The sequence below is a fragment of the Mixophyes fleayi genome, chromosome 4 (assembly GCF_038048845.1).
Source record: "Mixophyes fleayi isolate aMixFle1 chromosome 4, aMixFle1.hap1, whole genome shotgun sequence".
In the NCBI taxonomy this organism is placed as follows: Eukaryota; Metazoa; Chordata; class Amphibia; order Anura; family Limnodynastidae; genus Mixophyes; species Mixophyes fleayi.
This window is the reverse complement of record NC_134405.1, coordinates 252823416-252845858: the sequence shown is the minus strand read 5'-3', so window position 1 is coordinate 252845858 and position 22443 is coordinate 252823416. Positions and strand designations below refer to the sequence as shown.

The 22443-nt window shown below is 40.8% G+C and overlaps 1 long non-coding RNA gene across 1 annotated transcript in view; it reads right to left on the bottom strand.

Moving 5' to 3' along the window:
- Positions 1-12591: 12591 nt before the first annotated feature.
- Positions 12592-22443, bottom strand: part of LOC142150115 (uncharacterized) — a 49900-nt gene continuing 40048 nt past the window's right edge. Inside the window, exon 3 of the long non-coding RNA XR_012691018.1 lies at positions 12592-13011. This is a non-coding gene — a long non-coding RNA (uncharacterized LOC142150115). The remainder of the gene's footprint in view (positions 13012-22443) is intronic.

Sequence of the window (22443 nt, the reverse complement as noted above, 5' to 3'; positions counted from 1 at the left end):
ATAAGAAACATCAATTTGCAAATACATATTTAACATGAAAAATGAAATAATATAACAGATGCACATGAAAACCATACAGAAGCAAAACACTAGGCAGGTCTGCCACCTTGTGGTCACTGAATGGCTTCAGCAAGTTTTGAGAAGATATGATAAAATTAGCAAATTTTATACGCAGATTTTTTTTTATGTGCTTAGTTTTTATAGCTGAAAATACAAAATTAATGAGGAAGTCTTACCAAATCTTGCCAACATGCACCATATGCCAATACTGAAGTAGCTCAAAATACAAAGAAAAGAATATACAGTTTAATTGTTTTATTCCTAGTAAATCTGTATATTTCATTTATGATATCCCACCAATATTGTGAGAGCATTACAGTGGGGAGAACTCCATCACATTCCTTGTTTTGCTCAAACAATCAAGTTGGTGGTACCGAGCTTTTTAAAAAATGACAGTGAAATGCAGGAGATGCTGTCTGTGATCTGAAAAAATTTGGGTCATTTTTGACATTCTACAACAGCATGTAGGAGATTGCAGCTGCTGCAAGAAGAATCGAATTTGAGGGGGAATGTACTTTAGTCCAGCGCAGTGGAGAACACTTTCAGTGTTGTGCAAGGTGCTGAAACCACTCTAAGTAATCACCTCTGAAATGAGTTCAGACACTGTTAACTCAAGTCAAGTGATTTCCCTAATTAGACTTTTTGAAAAGCAGCTAGAGAAATTGAAGGAGGAGATGAAACAAAGTAATTCTGCTAACTATGTAGGACTTGTAGATCAAGTACTTTATTTGCTTTCCCAGGATCCCTCAGTTTCTTTGGCAACTGCTGCTAGGAAAAAAACTTAGCTTTCCTAAGACACCCAGTGGTGATGCAGATGAGTCAGCTCACCATTTTGATATTTGGTCTGATCTAAAGAATTGCCCAAAAATCGTAACAGCTTTGTCGTAAAATGAACTACAAATTCCACGAGGAAAGCCATTACCAGCAATTACATCAAAGTACAGAGACTTCTGTAATGTTGGATTCCAGTGAGGATGAGTTAGTATTGTGTGAGGATGATGTACACACTGATGAGGGTGAAGATGATGACAGTGTAGATTGCAGGTGCTGGGATCTATCTGAGAGAAGGAAGCTAGCTGATGCTGGTATGCTTGTTAATATTTTGGGTATAATGGCATGTTAGCAATTTTATGTTTTTCTACAGTAAACTTTAACCTTTATTAGAGAGGTGTTTTTTTCTTTAAAAAGGTACAAGCTTTTTTTTTTACATTTTTGTTTCCCTGACTTAAAACCACTGTGCACTTGAACATAGGCTTTAGCACATGATGCAGAGGGATTAGTATAATCAGGAATGGGACTATAAAGTGACAAGGACAATGTTACTGAAGACTGGAGAGTGACAAGAACAATGTGACTAGAGACTGGAGAGTGACAAGGACACTACCACCCCTCCTGTTTCTGGGTGAGCTATGGCACAGTACAATGTGACTGCAGATTTTGAAGAACACTGACAGCCCTATTATTTCTATTTCAGCAATGACAATTAGCAATGGAGCAATGCCACCTAGACTGTAGACTGGCAACAACACTGGGACCTCTCCTGTTTCTGTGTGAGCTATATTAACAGAGTGCAATGTGACTGCAGATTTTGTAGAACACTGACAGCTCTATTATTCCTATTTCAGTAATGACAATTAGTAATGGAGCAATGCCACCTAGACTGTAGACTGACAACAACACTGGGACCTCTCCTGTTTCTGTGTGAGCTATATTAACACAGTGCAATGTGACTGTAGATTTTGTAGAACACTGACAGCCCTATTATTTCTATTTTAGCAATGACAATTAGCAATGGAGCAATGGACCTCTCCTGTTTCTGTATGAGCTATAACTCAGTAGAATGTCACTGGAGACTTTTAAGTAAACCGCCACCCCTCCTCTTTCTGTTTTAGATATGACGCTGTCCAACTGCATTAGAGACTGCCATGCTACCCCTTCTGTGTCACTCTGTGAAATGGCACTGGATCGCTGTGGAGGACAGTACTTATAGAATCCAAAACTTGCATGATCACGTTTTGCTTCGTTTTCACTTCCGAGGGCATGCAAAAGTACAGAGCCACCACGGCTCAGTATTTAGATCAGCGAAGTTTGGGTGGGCTTTGTTCTTGGAGAACCGAGCCAGAGCATCTCTAGTATTAATGGTGTACCCATGTGAGTTGAATAGGTGGAAGTAGGATAGACTCTATTAAAGGGTTAGGTTTGTAAAGAGCATTTAAATATTTGAAGGCTATGGGATTGTCTGGTCATATGTGGAAGGGAATTCCATAGGTGGGTAGTAGCAAGCTGGAAGTTTTTCAGGTAGCAATAAGAGGAAGTTAGGAGACAGCAGGTGAGGCACAGGTCAGAGGAAAATCTAAGAGTGTTTGAATGAGAATATATTGAAATGAGGTTTTACATGTGTGAAGGATGGTGTTGTTGAAGTCTTTGTAGGTGAGGGTGAGTAATTTGAACTGAATTCTAGAGGATATGGTAGCCAATATAGAAATTTTCAGTGCAGAACATGTGGAGCAGTAAGAAAGGAAGATCAGCATTTTACTACAAGATAAAGCGGGGACTTGTGAGTGAGAAGAATGACAGATTGGAGAAGGATACAGTAGTCGAAATGGGAGTTGAGGGAAACAATAAGTGTTTTGGTTGCATCATATGTAATAAAAGGATATGTTCTAATAATATTTCAGGCAACAGGACTGTGAGAGAGACTTGATGGGAGAAGTAAAGCATAGTGTATAGTCACACTAAGGCAATGGACTTCAAAGACTGAAAAAGTTGTGGAGTTAGTGATGGTGAGTGAGATTTGAGGGATGGTGACAAGCTCTGAGAGAAGGAAAGACAATAAATACCTATGAGGGTGCACTCACCTAAATGGTTACAGATATGTTAAGCTTTAGGTAGCGTGTATACGTTGATATGCCATGCCGTCACTTCTCCTACTGCCTTCATTGCAAAATTATCAAATTCCAATCACTAACATTCCCATTACATTTTTCATACTGCCACTTCTAAAATTCCACAAAGTCACTTCTAAATTTCCACTTCAACCACTGGTTGGGACCATAGACTCGTGTTGCCTCAATATTGAACTCCATTCATATTCTAGCTTCTTTATTTTGTGATTGTGCATCTGACACAGCCTGATTATCGAATTTGTACCTCTCTCCTATCTTTAGAAACAGATTGTCAAACTTACCTAGATCACTCTGCCAGTTCCCTGACTAACTGCTTGTTTTATATTAAGCATCTGTTTAAACTGCTACAGCTTTGCATAGCTGATCACACTGAAACCCTGTTTATGACATAAAGTATTTGCTCAAACTGCCACATTCTAGCATAGCTAATCTCATTAATTGCCTGTATTACCTGAAATATCCCTGTGCAAATATCAAAGACAATTGTTCACTTGAAATAATAGAGAATGGGAGAGGTCAGGGGTGGAGAGGTACATGTGGGGTTGGGTGGAAGGTATAGCATGATTTAAGGTGAGACTGAAGGAAAGAAGGTTATGGACGGAGAGGTGGAAGGCTGAGTTGTAGAAACTAGAATGGTAGCAGAAGTGGAAGAAGAAATACCCAAGAAGTTGTCTATCACAGTGAGAAATCACTCAGTAGGAGAGCAGGTAGGTCATAGGATAGGAAATATGTGAGCCAGGCAGCAACAGATGCCCTGTGAGTACTTCAAAGGAAGAAAACAAGGGGAGAGTTTTCGGAGGTCTGACTCAGAAGGTTTAGAGTGGTGAATGTTGGGTACCTTCTCTGCCACATTTTTATCTACTGGTCTGTGAGTGAGACTGATGTAGCAGTCACATAGGAGAGAGCAGCAGGGTATATTGTTTCAGAACAGGTAAGTTAGGTTTTTGTAATGGCAAGAAGTTTGAGATACTATTTTAATAGTTCATGGACGGATGCAAGTTTATTACAAACAGATCTTGCTTTCCACGGTGCCCAGAAAAGGGTTGGGGTTAGTGGAGAAATAAGAGTTTAGTTCTGATCAATAAACAGTCCATTGACAGAATAAAGTATGTGTGTGTATATATATATTGTGGCAAGAGCCCGCTACTGCAGAAGCACACGCGAACAAAACCTACCTTTTTATGGTGCTTTATTGTCAGGATGGTAAATCTTTGACACCGTATACTTGTACAGCAATCATGGAGACCCTAAACACTAGCTATACATAGTCCAGCTCTCTCTCAGGACCAACCAGCTCACCCAGCATTGGTCTCCCTGAACAAATGAAACAAACAAGCTTTTATACATGATGCTCCTCCCCCAGCCTTAGCTTGATGGACAGGTGAAACACCCACCTTCTCTTTAAAAGAAAACACCCATCACTGCCTCTGTTTGCACAACCAGACACGCCTTGTCTGTTTGCTGAGAGGAAGGATTTCAGATCATGTAAGTTTAACCAAATTTAAACTATTGCTTTTCATACATAAGTCTTCACTCTAGGTGCATTACTGCACAAATGTTTTACTCTACTTCCCTGATTTCTCTGTATATTGCCAGCTAAATGCCTCCTTTTGTTACATATCCCTCCCCCTAGCGTCTCCAAGTCGGGGGACGCGGACATCGTGAGGAGCGCATATTTTCGTGACAATGCATCTGCATTCTTGTGCAGATCCCAGGTCTATGTTCTACTGAGAACTTGAAAGGTTGTAGTGCCAAGAACCAGCGGGTTACCTTGGCATTTACCTCCCGGTTGCTCTGCATCCATCTCAATGGTGCATGGTCTGTTATTAAGGTGAACTCTCTGCCTAGAAGATAATAGCGTAGAGCTTCTGTAGCCCATTTTATGGCGAGACATTCTTTCTCCACAGTTGCATATTTTTGTTCCCCTGGAAGCAACTTACGACTTAGGTACAGGACAGGATTTACTACTCCATTCTTCTCCTGTGACAAGACTGCACCTAAACCAACACCAGAAGCATCAGTTTGGAGGAAGAACCTCTGGGTAAAATCCGGTGCTTGTAGAACTGGGGAGGAACAAAGAGCTAACCGAAGATCAGACCAGGCGGTTTCTGCAGAATCAGACCAGGTTAATCTATCTGGACAACTTTTTTTTAACATGTCCGTAAGTGGAGCAGCTCTAGTGGCGAAGTGGCTTATAAACCGTCTGTAGTAACCTACTAAGCCTAAAAAGGTTCTTAACTGCGACTTTTTTTCTGGTCTTGCCCAATTTTTGACTGCCTCCACTTTGTCTAGCTGGGGTTTTACATGCCCTCGACCAACAATGTACCCCAGATATTTGGCTTCTCTCATGGCTATGGCACATTTCTCTGGGTTAGCTGTTAACCCTGCTGACCTTAATGAAGCTAAGACAGCCTCAACTTTGGCTAAATGTGATCCCCAGTCTGGGGTATAAATCACTATGTCGTCCAAGTAAGCGGCTGCATAAGCTGTGTGAGGTCGTAGCAATTTATTCATGGCCCTTTGGAAGGTGGCAGGTGCCCCATGCAACCCAAAAGGTAGGACTTTATATTGATAGAGACCATCAGGGGTGGAAAATGCAGTCTTTGGCTTGGCCGTGGAAGTCAGGGGAACTTGCCAATAACCCTTTGTTAGATCAAGGGTTGTTAAATAATTGCTACCAGCAAGATTTTCCACTAGTTCATCCACACGTGGCATCGGATAGGCATCAAACTGCGACATACTGTTTAGGCGCCTAAAGTCATAGCAGAACCTAATTGTCCCATTGGGTTTCGGGACAAGTACAATGGGACTATTCCATTCATTAGTGGACTCTTCAATCACATCTAACTGGAGCATCTTCTCGACCTCCTTTCTCACGTCCACCCATCTGGCTTCTGGAATACGATAAGGCTTCTGCTTTACAATGACTCCTGGCACAGTGACAATGTCGTGTTCGATTAAGGTAGTGCACCCAGGAATGGAAGAGAAGACATCCCTGTTCCGACGAACCATTTCTTCAGTCTGTTGTCTCTGCTGAATGGACAAAGCTGGCTCTATGGGCACCTCAGACTTTTCAATGGCAGTACTCACTACCTGAGGAGAGGTTTCCTCATCATGCCAAGGTTTAAGGAGGTTGACATGATATATTTGCTCCTCCCTTCTCCTACCTAATTGGCGGACTCTGTAATTGACAGGACCGACAGCCTCTAGAACTTCATATGGACCCTGCCAATGGGCAAAAAGTTTGCTTTCCTGGGAGGGAACCAGGACTAGGACCTTGTCCCCAGGCTTGAAAGATCGAACAACAGCACTTTTATCATAACTTTTTCTCTGTCGTACCTGAGCCTCTTTTACATGTTGCTGCACAATGGGCCCTATCTTTCCTAGCCTCTCATACATTTGTGACATAAATTGTACCAGATTTGGCTCCCTGGGACCTTGTTGCTCCCACCCTTCTTTTAACATATCCAAGATACCCCTGGGCTGTCTCCCAAACAATAACTCAAAGGGACTAAACCCTGTTGAAGCTTGAGGTACCTCATGGATGGCAAACATCAAATAGGGAATAAGAGTGTCCCAATCTTTTTTCTCTTGAGCCACTGCTTTCCTGAGCATGTGCTTTAATGTGCGGTTAAAGCGTTCCACCAAGCCATCTGTTTGTGGATGGTATACAGAGGTGTGAAGCGCCATAACCCCTAGCAACTGGCACATGTCCTTCATCAGTTTAGACATGAAATGAGTACCCTGATCTGTGAGAATTTCTTTGGGTATTCCCAATCGTGTAAACATCAATACAAGTTCCTTAGCTATGGTGCTGGACTTTATGTTTCGTAGGGGAATTGCCTCTGGATATCTGGTTGCATAGTCAAGCACCACTAGTATATATTGGTGCCCATGTGCAGATTTTTCCAGTGGCCCCACAAGGTCCATAGCTATCCGTTCAAAGGGAACTTGTACTATTGGTATCGGAATAAGAGGTGCCCTGTACATGGGTTTGGGACAGGTTCTCTGACAAATGGGACAGGACCGGCAATACTTTTTCACTGCCATGTGTACACCGGGCCAGTAAAACCTAAGCAGAACTCGTTCCCGTGTTTTATCCTCCCCTAGGTGTCCCCCACAGACATGTGTATGTGCTGCTTTTAACACTAGGGTTATATGGACCTGAGGAACCATTAATTGTTCTACTTTATCCCCCTGTACAGTAGCAACTCTATACAGGAAATTATTTTTAACAATAAAATATGGTATACCTTCTGCAGGCTGGGCGGCTTTCGCTACCCCATTTACCTCAGTCACACTTTTAAAGGCATGTTCCAAAGTGGCATCATTAAGTTGGTCTCGAGCAAAGTCCTGCAGAGGAAACAAAATTGGTATTGCGGACCAGTCCGTATCCTCACTGACAGGCGGGGTGTGCTCATCTGCGACATCACCAACCAATGCTAGTTTGGACTGTCCATGTTTCCCCGCAGGTGGATGCTTTTGTGGAACTCCTGCTGTGACTCCCAGGATGGCATTCCGGTTTGGCGGTTCCCAAAGATTGATGTCCAGATGCTGTGGATTCTTGGGCGGTTCCTTTAAGACCGGGCTTCCGACCGTTGCATCAGTTGCCGGCATGTCCGGCCGGATCCGCTCACGAGGACATCATTAAACAGTGGGAAGTTTCGCCCCAAAATGAGTGGATATGGGAGTTTAGGTGCTATGGCAGCTACCACCATAACAGTTTTGTCTTTGAGTGTGACTGGTAGTATTGTTCTTTCATACTCCTCTGTCGTGCCATGTATGCAAAGAACCTTCACTTTGGGCAACCGAGAAGTTATGGTTTGGGGTAAGGCAGAGCTGGAAACCAATGAGAGTTCACTCCCCGAGTCAAACAAGACCAGAACAAGGTTTTGGTTGATTAGCACAGTCACCCGGAACAAACAAGGACTTCCTGATGTGGGACTCATGGTAAAACAGCTTGGAAACGCAGGCCCAATATGTGCCACGGAACAGTCCATGGGTTCTTGTAGTTTAGGACACTCTGCCTTAAAGTGGCCTGGCTCACCACATTCAACACACTTCAGATTAGACAGCTTTGCACCTAGCCCTCTGTCCATAGCATTTTTGCCATTGGGCCCTGTTGCAAGAATTGTCAAACCTGGCTTTTGGCGTGGCAGCGGCTTTGGCACAAATGCAGGTTCTTTAGTCATTTGCTGTAACGCACAAAACCTTTCTACCACGGTGGCAAGCTCTTCATAAGTTTGTGGGTCTGATTGCAGCACCCACCTTTGCAAATCGCGGTTCAGCCCCCGGATGCAGTGATCTATCGTCAGAACTTCAATAATCCGAGAAGGCGAATTCTCCTCAGGCTGAAGCCATTTCTTTCAAATTTTAGAAAGCTCAGCCACTTGCGCTCTGACCGTTTTTTCTTTAACATAGCGCCATTGGTGATAGCGCTGGGCTCGGCCTGGCCCGGAAACTCCAATGCGAGCCAATATCTCAGACTTTAGGCACAGATAGTCAGAGGCCCATTCCTCATCTAGATCCATATAAGCTCGCTGAGCTTCACCAGTCAGATATGGCGCCAGCCTCTCAGCCCAATCTTTAGGAGGCCATTTTGCCCTTTTTGCAAGTCTCTCGAAAGACACCAGATATGCTTCTATGTCATCACCTGGCGACATTTTCTGGAGAACAGGACCAAGTGGTTCATTTCTGTCATGTCTCACCTGGCTTAACTCTTCTCTTAAGAGCCTTGTGTTTTCCACATGTGCCTCGGCAACTCGTAACTATTGAGCTTGCTGCTGTTGCTGCGCAGCGGCCACATTCACGAGGGTTCTCAGTACTTCCTCCATGTTGACGTCTGCGTGGGTTGGGTAGCGGAAACTTGCTTCCCCGAGTATATCACTCTTGACACCACTTGTGGCAAGAGCCCGCTACTGCAGAAGCACACGCGAACAACAACTTCCTTTTTATGGTGCTTTATTGTATGGATGGTAAATGTTTGACACCGTATACTTGTACAGCAATCATGGAGACCCTAAACACTAGCTATACATAGTCCAGCTCTCTCTCAGGACCAGCCAGCTCACCCAGCAGTGGTCTCCCTGAACAAATGAAACAAACAAGCTTTTATACATGATGCTCCTCCCCAGGCCTTAGCTTGATGGACAGGTGACACACCCACCTTCTCTTTAAAAGAAAACACCCATCACTGCCTCTGTTTGCACAACCAGACACGCCCTGTCTGTTTGCTGAGAGGAAGGATTTCAGATCATGTAAGTTTAACCAAATTTAAACTATTGCTTTTCACACATAAGTCTTCACTCTAGGTGCATTACTGCACAAATGTTTTACTCTACTTCCCTGCCTTCTCTGTATATTGCCAGCTAAATGCCTCCTTTTGTTACAATATATATATATATATATATATATATATATATATATATATATATAAGCGTTGATAATAAAATTGATTGTAATTTATTAAGACCATAAATATATTAAATACTGATAAACATATAATTTATTAATGTGCTCAGCATAGTGAAAGAAAACAGAAATATATCTAAACAAATTATTATTCTCCTTCAGCAATATTGTCCATGGGTATAACAAATAATCGTCCTTAAATAGTGATATCCATTAGTATGGTACAGAGAATTAGCTCCAATGATTCCAATCAAGGAAATGTTGTTCCTATATTGTGCCAACATGCAGTCTTGTTTGACACTGTGAATACTAACTACAGTCACAGGTGTAAAACCTTTCAATAAGGGCTCCAACAAAATCATATTTGTGTAGATCGTTAAGAAAACATAGGGATATATTTACTAAACTGCGGGTTTAAAAAAGTGGAGATGTTGCCTATAGCAACCAATCAGTTTTTAGTCATCATTTATTTAGTGCATTCTACAAAATGACAGCGAGAATCTATTTGTTTGCTATAGGCAACATCTCCACTTTTGCAAACCAGCAGGTTAGTAAATATACCCCATAGTCTCTGTATCAAAGAGGCCTGTATTCCGTATCCACAAATTACTGGATTCACTTGCTGTACCTTATACAATCGGACCAGTGTCTCCTTTTTGAATTCCTGCTGGGGCTGGAACTGAGTTAATAATGATATTGTCATGTATTTCTCCACGGACAATTCTGTGAACAGACAATCTTCCTACTATGTATCCTGACGCGTTTCTCCGCCTCTAAGTGGGCGGTTTCATCAGAGCTCATTGTCAGAGCAGACAGAATTGGTTCAAAAAGCTATAACAAGCTGGTGTCAGAGTCACTAGCAAATGATCAGAGTGAAGAAGAAATGTGTTTCATATCGAAGTTATAGAAATAAACGAAGGTTATGTCGCACCAATGAACAAAAGTAACTCCTCCTTTATTACTTTGAAAGATGATATTTATTTCCTATAGGTACAGAGGGTGCACCAGCCATCGATAGATAATATGAACCAGAAACAGAAAGAAATGGCCTAGGTGCACAGTACTCTTAATTATTTTAAAGTTGGAGATAGAGAGAGGTATATGAAACTTAACTTTTATTTATTACAAACAAAAAAGCTAAATAAATCCGACTATCCTCATTTAAAAACAATTGTGTGTGTTTAAAATCCACTGATAGAGTGATTCTGCCTCTTATTTTATAAGGGATCGATCATAGGTAGTATCATAAAGGAATTGCTAATACAATATGGTATGATAGTGCTGCATGAAAGATTGTCTATCTGTACACTATTGTAAATAGATCCTGGTATAATGACCACTTAGATTGCAGCAGATTGCAGATACGTATAGATGGGTATGGGCAAATTCTGCTATAGAAAAACCTTCTATTATAATACAGCAATGTGTCTTGCTATCTACCTATCTATTGCTCCTTCTCACTTTGGATCTAACGGAGCGGTATGCAGCAATATTCCTAAACGTGTATTGCTAACTACCTAACTAATGCTCCTTCTAACTTGGGGTATATTGGAGCAGTTTAGAACAGAAATTCCCTGCAATATAGAGAGGCAAGCACTGGATAGCAAGACACATTGCTGTATTATAATAGAAGGTTTTTCTATAGCAGAATTTGCCCATACCCATCTATACGTATCTGGAATCTGCTGCAATCTAAGTGGTCATTATACCGGGATCTATTTACAATAGTGTACAGATAGACAATCTTTCATGCAGTACTATCATACCATATTATATTAGCAATTCCTTTATGATACTACCTATGATCGATTCCTTATAAAATAAGAGGCAGAATCACTCTATCAGTGGATTTTAAACACACACAATTGTTTTTAAATGAGGATAGTCAGATTTATTTCGCTTTTTTGTTTGTAATAAATAAAAGTTAAGTTTTATATACCTCTCTCTATCTCCAACTTTAAAATAATTAAAAGTACTGTGCACCTAGGCCATTTCTTTCTGTTTCTGAACAAGAGATGTGCCAGTATTAGGAGGTCAGAAAAATTAATGCTTAACCACAACTAATGCAAACACAACCTGTTACCTAGGTACCAGAGAATAGCCTCAACAGATTTAAATAATGAGCATCATGGGCATTTGCCCAAACATGTGGTCACCAGTCCCTGGGAGTGTATAATTGGACCAATAAATGCCTATTCTGATGTAATAAGTGATGTTATTATTTGCATACAATTGTGAAAGAGGAGGAACAGTGACCTAAGGTTGGAATGGAAGGAGAGATTGGGTGCTTAATACTGGCTAAGAACACCAATGTTCCGCGTGTGTGTTTGTAGACTTCCTTGAAGGTGGAATGTATTATATGTTACCTATGCTTTCAGTGAACCAACCAGACCAACTGTCACAATGTACCCTATCTGTCAAGGTTTATCTATTACAAAATTGAGGTTCATACAGTATTTTAGAAGAAAAAAAAAATGATTGTGTCCAAAAAAAATAGCAGTTTGTTTTACTTGTTTCAGGTTTCCATATAGGTTTGCAATCATGCAAAAAGTCAAGCAAAATACTTGCATTGAGTCACTTTACAAATTGGGAATTTGGTGCTTTGTTATCCAGACACATTTGTGTAAAGTAAAATGCTCTATGGACACACATATTCAACTAACCTTGCTTACATCTAACCTCGTATATCAGTCTTCAAAAAATTGATAATTGCTATTGAGTACAAAGCTCGATATATCACAAACATGTTAGGCAAGAAAAGTAATTATTCCAATTATGTGTCAGGCTGTCTCTATCTTAGAGTTGAGTACAGTTGAGGTGGAATTTGTGCAAATAGAACAGACCATTGTCCAACTTCCATCTATATAATATTAGAGTTTCACTTTGCTATTCTGTTTTCTTTAGGTATAGCTGTAATTGTGGTGTAAATTCATTATACTGTGTAGTGTGGTCAAGAGGAGAGGGATTCTGTGTGAAACAAAGTAACGTGATATTCCACTGCCAAATGAGGAATGAGGCAAAAATTCTGCTGATTTTTTTTAAATATATTTTAGACAGAAACACCTCACATGTGCACCACCATCTATTATTTTAACCTTTATTAGCAAATAATGTGTAAGCCTTAAGGAACACTACATTGGTAGACTTAGTAAACTGCACACTTATTATATAAGTATATATATAAGTGTCACACAAATGTATGAAACATGTCTATGTGATCATTGCTTACATTTTAAATGTTCTATATATATAATGCTTACTATAGAGAATATGTTTTTCTGTAAAACAATGGGACATTTGTCTATATTTTGTTTTAGATATGGAGCACCCACCCACCACGAAGGAACAGCATAAGCAGGTGGGTAAAGAGGACGTCCTGTGAACCACCTGTGTAAGCCTTCAGGAGTTTAAAGCCAAGGAGAAGCATATTATTTCAGCTATCAAAGGGGTTAGTCCATCCCTGGCAGGAGGCCAGAATTACTTGCTCCCTGCGGCTCCTGAGTCTGGCCCCACATTTGGCCATGTGGAGGCTGAGTTTATGGGAGGAGTGTGCTAAACACCTTCTTCGATTCATACAGCCACGGTGCTTGGGCCACTTGGAGCCAGGTGCTGAGAACAAATAGTAAAATTGGCTCTGTGGGAAAAAAATGAAAAAACAAAACAAGTAAACATTCCAGTTAGTTATACTTAGTTAATAGATAAAAGCAGAGTAAATTTTCTTCTTACTAAAAATGGACATGGCATTTATTGTAATTTCAAATATATATGATACATGGTGAAATGTGTGTGTAGACCATCAACATTTTTCTGCAGTATATACAGTATAAATATTTGTGCAAAACATACATACCGAATTATCATGCTTAAGATATTATTTTGTATTTTTTTACATGCCTCAAAATATGGAAGGCTATTAAGGCTTTAATATATACAAGTATAATAGGTATGACTACATTGCACAAACAAATAAAGCATTGGTGAAGCACATAACTGCGAAAGGAGGCATATTCTTGTGTGTGCCCAAACTTCAGGTCAACATTTCTGCCTACTCGCTAGCAACCTCAACCTCCTCCAAAGACACCTCTAATCCTAATAGCGATCGTTGGTCCAGACTGATTAAGCAAACGGGATCAGGATTCAAGTTCCCCAAAATTACGTTCTATGACCAACCTAGTGGAGGCATGTGTGGCATTGTATACAAATTCCGGCACTGTGTCTCTTTGTAATATTTGAGTGAGGAACCAAGTTAAATAATCACACTTTAGAAAATTAAACCAATATATGTGTGTTGTAAAATGTTCTGAAAATACAGACACTTGAATTTATCACAAATGTGTACATGTTCAGACAGGCCAAAACAATTGCAGTGTTGTACCATAATTTAGCAAGGATGAGATGCATAGTGACAATTATGTTAACAGACATTGGATTTTGTGGCAAATATAGTTCTGTCAGGCTAATAATGTTACCATTCAGATTTTTATCACTTTATGGCAATAAACATTATTAACTGAGAGCCACAAATCTCTTCCTTGCCTCTATGATAATTTTTCCAACATGACTTCAAAAATGGATTTATGTGCTTGGAATTTCACTATTAGGCTATTGAGAGTTGGAGAGATGCATCATGTCACACAGACCTGTTCAAAGACTTAGTATACTTAAAGAACTTTCTTTTGCCATTGGGAGGTGAGAGCTCCCTAGGTGTATAGACATAGTACACACATGCAAGACCTGGTGTCTCCCTCTACCATTGTGCACATGTATTACATAGTCCTTTTCATACTCAGAAGTTTCAATACATGGAATGCCTTTAAAAATAAAAGAGCAGGTTGTGTTTATGTCTAAGCTTATATGAGGTACTTGCACATTCTAGTATAAGAGAACCATCAAAAATGAGGCGATATGATGGCCAATATTTCTAGCTGAGATCAGGATTTCTCTTTCTGTCTGTCTATCTTGAACGCTGAAACATTGTGCACATTTAGAATAGAAAGCCACAGCACGTCTTGGTCTGTAATTCATACCGGTGTTCTACCTCTTGCAATATAGGTGTTTCATTGGCAATGTCCCCTTATTTCATGTGATGTAGACTCTCATTTATGTAAAGAGTCCAAAATAGAAGATCATTTTGAAGAATAGCAGCATTTTGAACTTGGCAGAATGTTGAAAGCTTGATATACCACAAACAAATACTGTCATTGGTCAGTTGTAGAAACAGCTATGAGACTGGCCATGACGCTGGTGCATGCCCAAGGCCTAAAAAGTGTTGCTTGTGTGGTAAAAATGGACAGAGTTGGTTTGGGCAGGGGAAGCAGAGAAAATTGCCTGTTGTACAGTGAGGGAAGGAGCAAGAAAAAATGGATTTAGAAATGAAAATTCACAGTTTAAAGTGAAAATTGGCTGCTATTGTTGCAGCTGAATAAAATCAGCTGGATACTAATCAGCCAGCAGGTGTGAGTGCAGGGAACTCAGCTGCAATGTTGGAGCATCACCACTATGAACTGCAAATTTCTTCTCTGATCAGATGCTGACTGCAATGAATGTACAAGTGCCTGTTTCAGCTTTTCCAAAAGAAACTGTTTCTGTGCCACATATGTCTTCTGAACAGGCAGCACAGACTGCCATTCTGGACATTGAGGCAGATGAGGGAACTAGTGGAAGCCATAATGGCTCTCCACTTTCCCACTTTCAAATGGAGCTCAGTCTAGTGCTGCAGAGGCTAACCCTTCTGCAGCTAGGGCTATTGAGGACCTTGATTTCAGCCTGAAGCAATGCACAGGGCCAGCAGACAATGAATGGAGCCTGAAGTGTTGGATACAAATAAAGAAGGTAATTTTGAGTTAATTAAAGCAAAGAGAAAAGGTGCAAAAAAGCCACGACTGGACACGGGAGATATCCCCTCTAGCTCAAAATTGTTATGCGGCTCTCAGTGTGGAAAGCATGGACACTCCGCCTAATCCTGCTACACCTCCTTTAGTGAGGAGACAAGCCATGGTTTCCTAGAAGAGGAGGATGTCACTAAGTTTGAGGAGATCTGTCAATTCTCAGAACTAGGCTGATACTGTTGCATTTAGTAATAATGTCGCAACATGTGCTGATACAAATGTTTTGTTTAATTTAGTTTTATATCCTGCATTTGATTATTGGTTTTTGCTTTCTTTTTCAGGTATAAATGTTTTCTTTTACTATTACTTCCCTCAATGTGAGAGTTTTCCAATCAAACGCAAGAAATGCTGCTATATTATAGGATATAGTTGCAAATGGGGTGATATATTTTATCTGCAAGAATGCGGCTTAAGTGTAGCCCCTGTGGTCTTTATCAAAGAAAAATAAAAAACAATGGCATTGTTTTTTTAGTTAGAAATAAACAAAATATAATTGAGAATTATACATTTATAGAAGAAGGAAGGTGTATTTCAGTTATAGTTAATTTTAGAAGTGTTTCTTTAAGAATCTAAAATATTTATGCGCCCGCAAAATCCCTTTGGTGATAGCAGGAGATTTAAATTGAAAAATATGGATCACTAATAATGACATTAGTGGAAAGCTATTTAATAAGATTATATCAGACTTTAAGTTAATAGATGCGGTGGTGAGATGTGGTGTGAATCCTGTACCTAATACATACCAAGCTGGCAGGAGGGTGTACACATTCCAGGTTGAATTATGTTTTAAGATTCATTGTAGAATTGCTGCAAGCCAGTGATTGATGCATAGTTAGTGTGTATAGTTCTAAGTGTGTTAGTTACAAGTGTAAAATATTTAAATAGCATAATTCGGAATTATACCAGAGTTAAACAGGAGGAAACAGGAGAAGAACATTCTGCTATTATCACAGCTACACAAGGACAACAGTCAGTATTCACTTGAAACTCCATATTCTACTCCTGATGTATTCAACTCACCATGACTACAAGCTATACGCAACATGAGGACTGTTTTGGACTCTGATCTTATATTCTTCTCATCTCATGAAAGTTTGTTTTATCTGGCAGTTTATTTTCCCTGAAAAATCCCCTCTGTTTAATCAGCCTGCTGTACTACTTGCTCAGCCACTCCCTACCCATACTACAGTTATTTCAGTCCCCTACCTCAGCATTGTACTTTCAATTCTACTTTAAGCTTTGTCTTCCATCACAAGCAGAAAGAAATGATACTGACTTTCAACCACTCTCCTCCCTCATGACTCTGCGAAAACTCAGCTACTCAATCACCTGCTCTTTATTACTCTCCATTCAACACTTCCACCCACTCCTCCACATGGCTCCCACATCATTCCTCTATACTATCCAGACATCCAGGAATACACTACATTTTGTGCAACCTAGCTCTGCACTACTTCTCTGATTACACAAGATATTGCAATAAGGTAATTCCTTTATTTCCCACATTTTTGCTATTTTACTCATAAATCCCAATGTTTGCCAAAATATATTTCTTTATCTCTTTTCATGGCATTATCTTTAGGACTATATCATCTCTCACCAATAATGCAACACACACCTCTGTCCACATTGCCCCTTCATTACTTCCCTCACCTCTAGTAGACACTCATGAACTCTTTTCCTATTTAAATTTAATAACTTTAACAGCCTCACCCTGTCGCCAGAAACGAAAAAGACACTCATCTTACCTTTCTTCCTCCCTGCTTCTAATAGCTGGTGATATATCACCTAATACAGGTCCCCCTCAATTCTCCCAGACGCATATATCTGAACACTACAGAAATCCAGCAAACCTCAAATGCATCACCTGTCTCCCCTCTCTTCCAAAGTCCTTTAATGTGCCCTTTGGAATGCACGCTCTGTTTGTAACAAACTTACCTCTGTACACGATCTCTTCCTCTCAAACAACCTCAACCTTCTAGCAAAAACAGAAACATGGCTCACGCAATCAGACACTGTCTCACCTGCAGCCCTTTCACATGGTGGTCTTCATTTCACCCACACCACCAGACCTGGAGGCAGACAAAGAGGGGGGGTTGGACTACTTCTCTCCCCACAGTGCACGTTCACAGTTCTACCAAATGTCCCATCCCTCACGTTTACATCTTTTGAAGTACATGCTGTTAGGATTTTCAACCCGTTGTCTATAAGTGTTGCTGTCATCTATCGCCCCCCTGGTCCACACCAACAATTTCTTGAACACTTCTCTGTGTGGCTCCCACACTTCTTATCCTCTGACATCCCCTCATGGGTGATTTCAACATCCCTATTTCTAATCCATGTTCCAATGATGCTTACAAACTACTCTCTCTAACCTCCATACTTGTCCTCTCCCAGTGGATTGAATCTGCTACTGATCTGGATGGCCACTGTCTTGATCTTGTTTTCTCTAGATTATGCTCAGTTTCTCATTTCCTTAACACTCCTTGCCCCCTCTCAGATCATCACCTTATTAGCTACTCACTCACCCCCAGTTCTTTACCCTCCCTAGTGTCAATTTCTTCCAAGCCTCCTCACAACCGCAGGAATATCAACTCTATTAATCTTGAACAGTTTTCCACCTCTCTCCAACACCTTCTTTCCCCAATTTCTATCTTCTCCTCCCCTGATTGGGCAGTACCCCATTTTCACCAAACCCTATCAACTGCCCTGGATCAAGTGGCTCCAGCGACACTACATACTCCACATAGACTTCATTGCCAACCGTGGCACACTAAAGTAACACAAACTCTACAAAAACTTTCTCGTAAAGCAGAAGTCACTGGTGTAAATCTTGTACCTCTAATGATTTCATCACATATACCGATGTCTATCACTCCTATAGAAATACTCTGGACACTGCAAAACAAACATACTTTCAATGTCTCATCTATGTTCAGGCTTCTAACCCCAAATGCTTTTTTAACACATTTAAATCTCTTCTGAATCCTCCCGCAGCAAATCCTCCAACTACCATCAGTGCCCAGGATCTTCCTTCCTATTTCAAGGACAAAATAGATAAGATCAGTCTTGAAATAATATCATCTCCCTCGACAAGCAATCGCCTCAATTCCTTTGTAGCACTCTCTGACACTCTCTCTTCATTTCATCCTACAAATGAAGAGGACGTTTTTACTCTCTTCTCATCTTCCTACTCTACCTCCTGTCCTCTTGATCCCATTCCCCCAAAAATTAGTAGGTCCCTGTCTCCTGTGCTCATTCCCCCTCTAACTAAAATCTGTAATCTATCTCTTTCTACTGGTATTTTTCCATCACTATTCAAGCATGCAGTGATTACTCCCATTTTAAAAAAACTAAATTCTAACCCTAACTCTCTCACAAATTACCTCCCCATCTCTCAGCTCCTATGCCCCTCCAAGCTTCTCGAGAGAATTGCCTACACTCCCCTCACACACTTTCTTACAGCAAACACCCTATTGGATACTCTTCAGTCAGTCTTTCGCTCTCAACACTCCACAGAGACTGCGCTGACCAAGGATGTCAATGATTTGATCACAGCAAAAAGTAAAGACCATTACTCTCTTCTAATTCTCCTGGATCTCTCTGCCGCATTTGACACTGTTGACCACACTCTCCTCATACAAACGCTACAATCCCTAGGTCTTGAAGGCACTGTCCTATCCTGTTTCGCATCTTACCTATCTAATCGCTCTTTCAGCGTTAATTTCTCTGGATCCACCTCTGCTCCGCTTCCTTTATCAGTTGAAGTACCGCAAGGCTCAGTCCTAGATCTCTCTTCTATTCTCTATCTAAACCACTTCTCTTGGAAAACTAATAAGCTCCTTTGGATTTCAGTATCATCTCTATGCGGATGATACACAAATCTATCTATCCTCTCCTGATCTTTCACCATCTGTATTGTCTCGCGGTATTGACTGTCTTTCTGCCATTTCATCTTGGATGTCTTCCCGCCAACTCAAACGCAATCTTTCAAAAACTGAATTAATAATATTCCCACCCAAAAACAGAAGCTTAAATCCCACCACGCAAGCTCGCTGCCTAGGTGTTATCCTTGACTCACAACTATCATTTATTTCCCACATCAACTCTATATCTAAATCATGTTACATACATCTAAAGAACATTTCCAGAATACGCACATACTATTATTATTATTATTATTATTATTATCATTTATTTGTTAGGCGCCACAAGGTATCCGCAGCGTCGCACACAGTACAAACAGGAGACAGTAGACTATACAGGGTGAAACCATACAGAACAATGAACAAAAAGTACCAATACTTCAGTAACTCCGGGCAGTCATATGCAGTAATGACGGAGCGGAAGAACAGGTATGGAGACAGGAAGGGAGGGGGGCCTGCTCATACAAGCTTACATCATAAGGGAGGGTAAACAGACCAGGCACAAGAGGAGCCAGTTGAGGCAAGAGGTAGAGAAGGGAGGACGAGCTGAAGGGAGGAGATGGGGGTTAAGTAGATGGTTGGTAGGCTTTGAGGAAGAGGTGAGTTTTGAGTGCACATTTGAAGGAGCACAGAGTAGGAGAGAGATGGATGGAACGAGGGAGGTCGTTCCAGAGAAGGGGGGCAGCGCGGGAAAAGTCTTGGATTCTGGAGTGGGAAGAGGTGATAAGAGTGGAGGAGAGGCAGCGGTCGTTGGCCCAGCGCAGGGAGCGGGCAGGAGTGTGAATGGAGAGGAGGTTAGAGATATAAGGGGCAGTAGAGTTGGAGAGAGCCTTGTAAGTGGTGGTGAGGAGTTTGAAAAGGATTCTGTAGGGGAAGGGATCTCACACAAGACATCACAAAAACTTTAATTCATGCAGTCATCATCTCCTGCATCAACTATTGCAATTCCCTCCTTACTGCAGGGGCGCACGCAGGATTTTTAGGGGAGGGTTTCCCCCCCACCGAAAAAAACCAAAACAAAAGAAAAAAAACCCAGAGAGAGCTGCTGCACATGTGCCCGCGCATGCGCAGCAGCTTTGTTTCGGCAGTACTGTACTATACAGCAGCCGCGGCGCTGTCAAAGAAGCGTCCACGGCGGTGCTGTAGCACCGCCGCGGATGCTTCTTTGACAGCACCGCTGCTGCTGTATAGTACAGTGCCGTTATGAGGGTCACTTCGTTAGCGGAGGGAGGGGTTTCTGGAGACCCAGAAACTCCCCCCCTGTGTGCACCCCTGTACTGGTCTTCCCAAAGTCAGACTTGAACCAGTACAATCTATTTTTCACTCAGCGGCTAGATTGATTTTCATTGCAAACCGTTCTTCCTCTGCTGAGCCACTCTGTCAGTCTCTACATTGGTTGCCTGTATTTCCACGAATCCAATATAAAATTCTTCTACTAGCATACAAAGCCATAAACAAAATTGCACCGACATACATTTCCTCACTTGTCTCAAAATATCTCCCTACTCGACACCTCCGTTCTGCACAAGATCTGCGTCTCTCTTCCACTTTCACCACATCCTCCTATTCTCGGTTACAGGATTTTTCGGGCTGCACACACTTTGTGGAATTTCCTCCCTCGCACAGTAAGACTTTCCTCTAGTCTCCAAACCTTCAAACGTTTTCTGAAAACCCACCTCTTCAGACAAGCTTATGATATTCCTCAACCACCATCTTAATTTCTCCTATTACCACTACACAGCTAACACAAGACAACAACCCTCTGACCAACATTGGTACACACACAGCCCACTCAATACTTTTACCTTTGCATTCTAGCTGGTCCAGTGTGCAATATGATGTAGCACATGCCCTTGTGTTTCAAACTCCTATTGTCCCATAGATTGTAAGCTTGTGAGCAGGGTTCTCCTACCTCTCTGTCTGTATGTATTACCCAGTATTGTTTTATTAATATTTGTTCCCAATTGTAAAATGGTACGGAATTTGCTGGCGCTATAAAAATAAATTATGTTGATGATGATGTGTTAGATTCTGGCAGCTTTTACTAATGATCATCTAGAAATAGCAAAAAATCTCACTCTCAAAAAATTTTTTTTTTATGTTAAAATAAAAAGAGCCACAAAATTGTGTATACTGGAGCACCGACTGCATATGTAGCAAGAAATGCCCCCTCCGCCCAACTTTTCCCATTGTCCAGTGCTCCTCTACAAATGCTGCCACTTTGCTCTACAACTCAATGCACTTTGGAGGAAATCTCAACACACCAGTGCAAATCAAGGCATCACCAAAGAGGATTTTGCATGGTGCCTTCTTTTTTTGCTCTTTGTGAACAAAATCATGTGTATACATAACAACAGTTTTCTGTATCACATTTTCCACTTGGTTATCCATTTTCTCTTACACAAACATAATTCACTCTCCGAAATACACTTCACCTATCCAGTCATATAGTATGATACACATATATCTATTTCAACAGTAAGTTGCTATAAGGCGATTATATTTTTCAGAATTTTTAAAATACCATAGGCATTGTTTCTCCTTATGATGTGCCCAGGAGTGTGAAAGATCAGCATGGCTGTGCCTGACATTTTTTAACAAAACTCTCATGGTTTAGTGTTAGACTCCCACTCAAATGAATGGAGGAACATTTGAGATGTGTGTTAAGATCATATCTGAAACATCAAAACACTTAAAATATATTCCAAAAACATCCATCTGGACTTACCCTTAAAAAATCATATCTAACAATTATCATATCATTTAATTTAATTTTTGTCTTACTTTTATTAATAACTCGCACCTGACAATAAATGCATCTTGCAGACATAACATGAGTGCGGTGCTGGAGAGTTTTCCAAGGAAAAGGAGAATAACAACAGTAACCAAGTATTACAACAAAACTACTTGGGCCTGAGTCATTAAGGAGAGCAAGGCAAAAGAAAGTAGTAAATGTTTTTTTGGGACAAACCATGTTACAATGCAAGGGGTGCAAATTGGTTGATTATTTTGCATATATCGGCCGCTTTTTCATCTAGCACACAAATACTTGATAGCTTTACTTTTATACTGAAATTTAAAGTTGATTTAGGACATGCCCTATCCCAACTATAAACCTGTATGCACATTTTAAATTTACCTCCCCCTCCAATGCAACATGGCTTTGCCCAGGTGCAAAGTTATTCCTTTTTTATGCTTTGCTCTCCTTAATGACTCAGGCCCCTTATGTATAGCTTGTTACTACTCAAAATA